Genomic DNA, 7,021 nt, shown 5'->3' with positions numbered 1-7,021 from the left:
AGTTCCGCCTCATTTTTCAATGGTCAAGATTTAAAACCAACAATGGCATTTGCTTCATCGCAGTCTACATGGAGGTTGTGTTTTCTTACTATCTAGTCAATTAGCACAAAATTCAAATAAAACACTTTTCCTGGTGTATTCTTTTCCAAGGCTTTTCATTAGGTTCTTGCCTTTATTATTAGGGCATTCCTTATCTCCATTACCCTTTTTGTGTTTGTTCTAAGTCTTTTCTTCATTTGTATTCTTTGTCCCTCAGTTTTTTTCAGGGCATATGGTTCTCCTTGAAGATAAACTTAGATTTCCTCGCTATTCTACAATATTGGCACACTTTCAAAATGGAAATTCTATTTGCAATTTGGAAAGATAGAAATGTAGGTTTTTTTTGCATGCCTTAATTGATACAAATTTCTCTAAATTTTCTAAAGCTTATAGATTTAATAATGCAATGTTATAGATTTAGGTTCAAGTTGACAAAGTGGCCCTTGAAGTGGCTCACTTGCAAGAACACTACAATGGTGGGGAAATGTAACATGTGTGATAGTCAGATTATGTCTAGATGCTTCAACTTATTGTAGTTATTCTTCTTCATGTGGTCATTATCAAGACATAAAAGTTCTTATCACTATCGTTCAAAAAGTTCTAGCTTTGAGACCCCTCGATGTCATTCACCCCACCATTGGTTATCACCTCTTGTCTCAACTAGTCCCCCACGTCATTGTGGACCCCCATATGGGTGGCCTCCACCAACTGGTGCTACTTCAACACCCTTTGGTTGGCCTTCTGTGGGTGGAGCTTCGAGTTGCCCTTTTGTGGATGGAGCTTTGAGTTAGCCCAGTGGAGATATATGTTAGCCTTCAACTTCTAGAGTCTTCCCTATATTGGCCCTAGCTATCTCTCCACAACAAGAAGAGGAGGCTAAAGAAGATAATTCAAACAACTGGATAGTATCAAACCCTAGGCCAGACCATGAGTCAGGATGGGGAAAGGATGAACTAGACCCTCTTCCTCCTTCGGCTACATCTTTAGCTACACAAGTGTGGTTCCTTCCAATACTAGGCCCTTATGTCTTTTTGAACTCTGATTTTTGGGTTATGCCCATGTGACCCGCAAAGAGTGATTTTTTTCCTCCAATCACTATTTCTTTATTGCTTAATCATTGTTTTACGTAATTGAATGGTATATTACAATCATTCTCTAATTGTCTCTTCTTTATTGTCTTAATTTGATAATGTAAAATCTATTTAACATGTGAATTATTCATGCATATGTCATTTGGTTAAATTATGAAGTAATAAATTATATATAATACCACTTACATAGCTTAGCTAAGGAGAAAGAGTTACAATAATAAAAATTGTAATTTGTGAATATTTTTCATTTAATAAATTTTAAATTATAATACAAATAAATATTATAAAATTTGTAAAAGAGTTTTGAGTCTAATTTTCAATAATATATAGAATTAATAATCATTTATGAAATAAATGAATTGTAATGAATGTGGCTTGTTTGTTCAAAAAATAACTTTCTACATTAATATAATTGTAATTTGTGCATGATTTCTTTTCTAAACGCACAAGAATTTAGGCTTAAAATTCAATCATGTGCATTCCTCTCACTTAAAAATGAGTATTATTTTTTCTATTTGTCTCAATTTTGTTCCTCTTCCTCAAAAAAAATGAATATAATATTTTATATGTTTTAATTATAACAACATTTTTAGTAGTGTAATCATACATTGTACACATTTCCAATTTTAAATTGAATATATCATTTCTATCTTTTTTCACATTATTACACTTTATCACAATATCTATGCATATGAAACATCATCCTCAATATGAGCTATATTAATTTGTGTAAAAACAACCATAAGAAATCATAATAGACTAAAAGTAAACATTTAAGAATTTACAAATATTAGATCTACATATACACACTAGATTTACACATGTTAATTGTATAATTACAAAAATGACTCATGTTGATACTTATGAGATATTTACTTAAACATTATTAAATTTTCTACATTTGAAAAATTATCTAGACATATATTACATTATATCTACAATTATATTTTTAACTAACAATAATAATTAACTTATTTGATATTCTAAATATTTATTATTTAAATTTTGAATCTAATCTAAACAATTTCTAAGTTATGTATTATTTTTTCCTAAATTTATACATAAATAATTATTCTCCAAGTTTTAAAATCATAATCAACACTTCTATTTCTATTTAAGACAATGAAAAATATTATTATATTATATTTATATCTAATTCATATATATTATAAAATTACATTCCAAATCAATCAATAAACAAATTTATAAAAAGCTGCAATTATTAACAAAAAAACAAGAATGGACATTTATAAACAACTAAACCTCCCTCACACGTTAAAAGCACAAGTTGGAGCACATGCATCCTCCTAATCAAATAAAGAAAGATGTACTTATTTACTTAATTGTTTTTTAACAGGTAAAAAAAGAAAATCATATTTATACCGAGATTTAGGTGGTAGATATTTCTAGTTTATATATAATTTATATATATAAAATTAGTCGAGAGATATCCTTTTCGGGGAGCCTATTGTCATCAATTATCTCAGTGCAATAGGTGCCTCATAAAGATATCCCTCGACTTATTACGTATTATCGTTGCAATTTGAATCCTTGAAGAAAGATATAATATCATTTGCATGACTGTACAACTTCTGTTAAAACATTATTATTCAATCAATCATCTTCATCTTTACCGTTAGTTACCTGTCAAATTTTATTAAAATAGCTAAATGTTAAATGTTTACATTGAAGATTGCTCCCACGGTAGGAAGCCTCTCAGCTTAATAATTACTAAATAAATATTGATTTTAAAGAAGTTTGACTGGATTGGAAAAAGGGACAATAAAATAATTTTCTTGATCTCTCTTAATTTTATAAGGTCAAATATGTGTAACATGCGGAGTGACAAATTATACAAAATATGGTATATATCCTTAGCTAAGGAGCAAACGTTATGTTAATGCAAATAATAATTAATAGGCTATTTTTGTTAATTGAGTAGCGTTGAAACTATAATAAAATATATATAAATAAATATTTACTTTTACTGAAAATAATTGGAGTATCTATTTAGGGGAGATATGAAATCATAGACTATTTAATTACACATAATGACTATCATTATTTATGAAGTAAATTAATTGTAATAGTGTGATTTAGTTATTGGAAAAGATAATTGTAATAAATATGATTTATTTATTAGAAAAGAATAGATTTTTTATAATATGCAATTGCAATTTGTATATGATTTTTCCTTTCAACATATAAAAATTCAGACTTAATCATATGTTCCTTTTTTAATTTTTAATTTTTCAAAATGTAAGAAAATTAAATATAATATGTTAGACATTTAAATTTTAACAATAATTTTACATGGTGAAATTATACATTGTGCATAGACTATTTTAGATTTAATATATCAAACTATCTATATATAAACATTTAGACTTAATCATATGCTCCTTTTTTAATTTTTAATTTTTCAAAATGTAAGAAAATTAAATATAATATGTTAGATGTCTAAAATTTTGAAAATAATTTTACATGATGAAATTATGCATTGTACATAGACCATTTTAGATTTAATATATATCAAGCTATCTATTTACACATGTGAGAATTGTGTCCCTCTATTTACACTTTTATCACATTACTTTATCATACCTTGACCTATTCATAATTATATTTTATATTGTCTCGTTCACTCATATCTTTAATATCCACTTTATCACACTAGGGGTCATAAAGCATTCCCATTGACGAGTGTTATGTTATCTATTTTATGACATCAAGGGATAACTTGTACCTCCCCACTTTGTCACATTAGAGGTCTCAAGAATGTTTATTTGATATTAAGAATAACATAGTTTTAAAGAATTGAAAAGGGTGTGGTTTTATTAACTCGAGATATTGAAGTGTTTATCTAATACCATATAATGGTTAGATGTATGTGTGAACTTTGGTTTGTTTCTATTGTAAATTGCATATGTAGAGAGAGAACATGAATTTGGATGTGTGGTTACATGCAATGAGACATTGCAAGCATATCATAATATTTTTTCATGAGATAATACATTGCATTCTTGAATGATTTTGGATACTTACTTTTCGAAGGTCATCAATGTTTTCCTAAGATATGTATAGTTCCAAATTTATGGTATATTTATCTATATTTTTAAATTATGAATACTTAAATTAAATACCGTTTTCATAGATATTGTAGAAATACTCTATTATGGCTGGCAATTTAATTTCACTTATATGATTATTATAAACTTAGATTTTGTTTAGTTTTAATATATTGTTAATATTTGTATTTTTAAATCTATAAATATTACAAGTTCTTACAAGCACTCGTCTTTTATTCCTATATGCATACATAAAAACAATGATTACATCCTTTCATGCTTAAATATGTATGTGGCATTATTGTTTGTGAGTGTTAAAGTTTATATGCATATTCTTTTTAAGATTCTTGCACCTTAAAGTTGGGAGAAATGTAATAATGGAATATGCATACCTACACAAATTCTCTTTGAGGATGATAATTCAATACATAGACATATTAATAAGTGATTTTTCTTCTTTCAAAATCTCTTTCATTATATTGTTCGCCTTTTATTTGTTGATATTTATTAAAAAAATCACCTTTTTTTCATATTTAACTACTCGTCAAACATACGTTCATAAAGGATGATAATTCAATACATAGACATATTGATAAGTGATTTTTCTTCTTTCATTATATTGTTCACCTTCTATCTGTTGATATTTATTAAAAAATCACCTTTTTTTTCATATTTAATTACTCATCAAACATATGTTCAAAAGTATTTCCACTAACACATTGTCTATTAAAATTTCACCATTTTGCCAATGGGCCTTTGGTCTATTAGTGAAGTTGAAAGGTTCTCAATGAGCCTAGCAGGGATCAAGTCTTGTTGAGTGCAAGGTTTGACATTTTAACGGATGTGGTCGGGATTATACTCTGGGCAATCTCAGTGGTTTGGATACCCCTTAGTCCTTGGCTCTAAGGCAATCAAGTTTCAAGCACGAGTGCACTTGTATCGGGTTGCCAAAACTCCTTTGTGATAGCCTTTGCTAGTTGGTAGTTGCTACATACCATAATTGGGTTACCTTGCAAATCTAAACCCTCCACAAAATAAAATTTTAAAAACAATAATAACAATAATCTAACCGCTTTTATGTCTTGAAGACAATTTATAATTTTATATTTTTGAAATATTAAGCAGCCAAAACAAGGTGGTTAGCCCTTACAAAACAAACTCGCAGACTACCAACATATCACCACAGAAACGATCACCCCCTAACCTACATTAACATTCCAAAAACAACTAACAACAAAGTAACAACATACAAGTAAATAAACTAACAAGCATCCATCTAAGATAACCTGTAACCAAACTACTAAAAGTAAAGAGTTTTTTAAACAAAGGCATCATAGCCTTAAACCTAACCAAGTCCAAATACCAACAAAACCAAGAACACAAAACCATAAGGAAGTAGGGCACTAACTAGGCTTTCCCTCATATTTTCTCTTGAGGGGGATGTTCGCCCAATCTTTAGCCAGGAACCCAAAGAACAACTTGGCGTCCTCCTAGCTCAAGTCCTCCTCCTGGCTATCCTTTAGTAGATGCAGGGTAGTGGTCACCACATCAGTCACATTAACAGTGAACTTAAACAAAAAGGTCAAACCTATTCTCCAGAACTTGCACTTTATCTCTCAGCTCCTTTAGGACTTCCATTGTTTCCTCCAGTTTGCCTCTCGACTTGTCTATCTCCCTACCCATGATGTCTAACCTGCAAAACCAGAGAGTAAGCAATAACTTTACCAATGGGAGTCACCCGATTCGAGGAGGACACCGTCATAGGAGAGGGGGCTTTATCCACAATCTCTAGGAACCGATACTACGTGAGGTCCATTGTATTCATCGTAAGGGACTCGAAGACATGGGTCACCTCGTTATCCTCCTTATTCTCCCCTCTCGAACCCAACACAAACGAATCTGAAACCTCCACCTCCATATCTCTACCTTCATCCTTTCCTCCACTGTAATTCAACGTCTTTTGTTTCATCCGCTATTTTGGAAGGACCATATCCTCCTCCTGAGAGGCAATTGTCTCATTTCCATTTGGCATTCTTTTTTTTCCTACACTTTTATGTTAATCCTCACTATTGTAAAAACAAATCTTACCCACTATCAAATCTATTTACCAACCTCCCACCCTTAACCCTTTCCACATAATATTAAATATGATAATATTTAAATAATAATATTGATCCTCCCAAGACTATTATTCACATGTGTACACTACAATTAGGCGACTATTACCTATTTATATTTATATTATGTGGCTTAAAAGCTTTTAACATCGTCCTCTTGGAAATGTCATGGATTAGTCCTCACATTAGTAAAAGACTAAATTGCCAAAGGTTTCGAGGTGCTCCTTGTAAGGTACTAAGAAGATTGCCTTGTCGTGGTCCAAAGTAGTTTTTAAGTGTATCTTTTGTTTTTAAACCTTTGTCAAAACAAAATCTTCGTCGTCAAAGAGTATAAAACCCATGCCCAGAGACTTCTTTAATTACACAAGGTTGTCAAACCCCTTGACCAAAGATTTCTTTAATTACACCAAGATTGCCCATGTCATCAAGAGAAAGCTTTTGTGAAGAAGTTAGATTTGTAGTCAGACTAGATCCAGTTCTGGGGTTCCTTCCCAGAACGGTCTGCAAAATCTTCATGCTGGCCACTGTTTTTCAAGCATCAAAGAGATTGATGATGGTTTCGTAGCCCTGACATTAAGTTTATGTATTGAGATCCGTGCAATGGAAACATGCAATTCTTTTTAAGCTTTTAATGCCTTTATTCACTGTAGCACAGTTGGATGTGGAAATGCACTCACGATGAAAGATTCAAAGATGGACAACTAAT

The sequence above is a fragment of the Cupressus sempervirens genome, chromosome 9 (assembly GCF_028749045.1).
Source record: "Cupressus sempervirens isolate cs-2001-9-10 chromosome 9, ASM2874904v1, whole genome shotgun sequence".
Taxonomy (NCBI): domain Eukaryota; kingdom Viridiplantae; phylum Streptophyta; class Pinopsida; order Cupressales; family Cupressaceae; genus Cupressus; species Cupressus sempervirens.
This window is presented reverse-complemented; position numbering follows the sequence as displayed.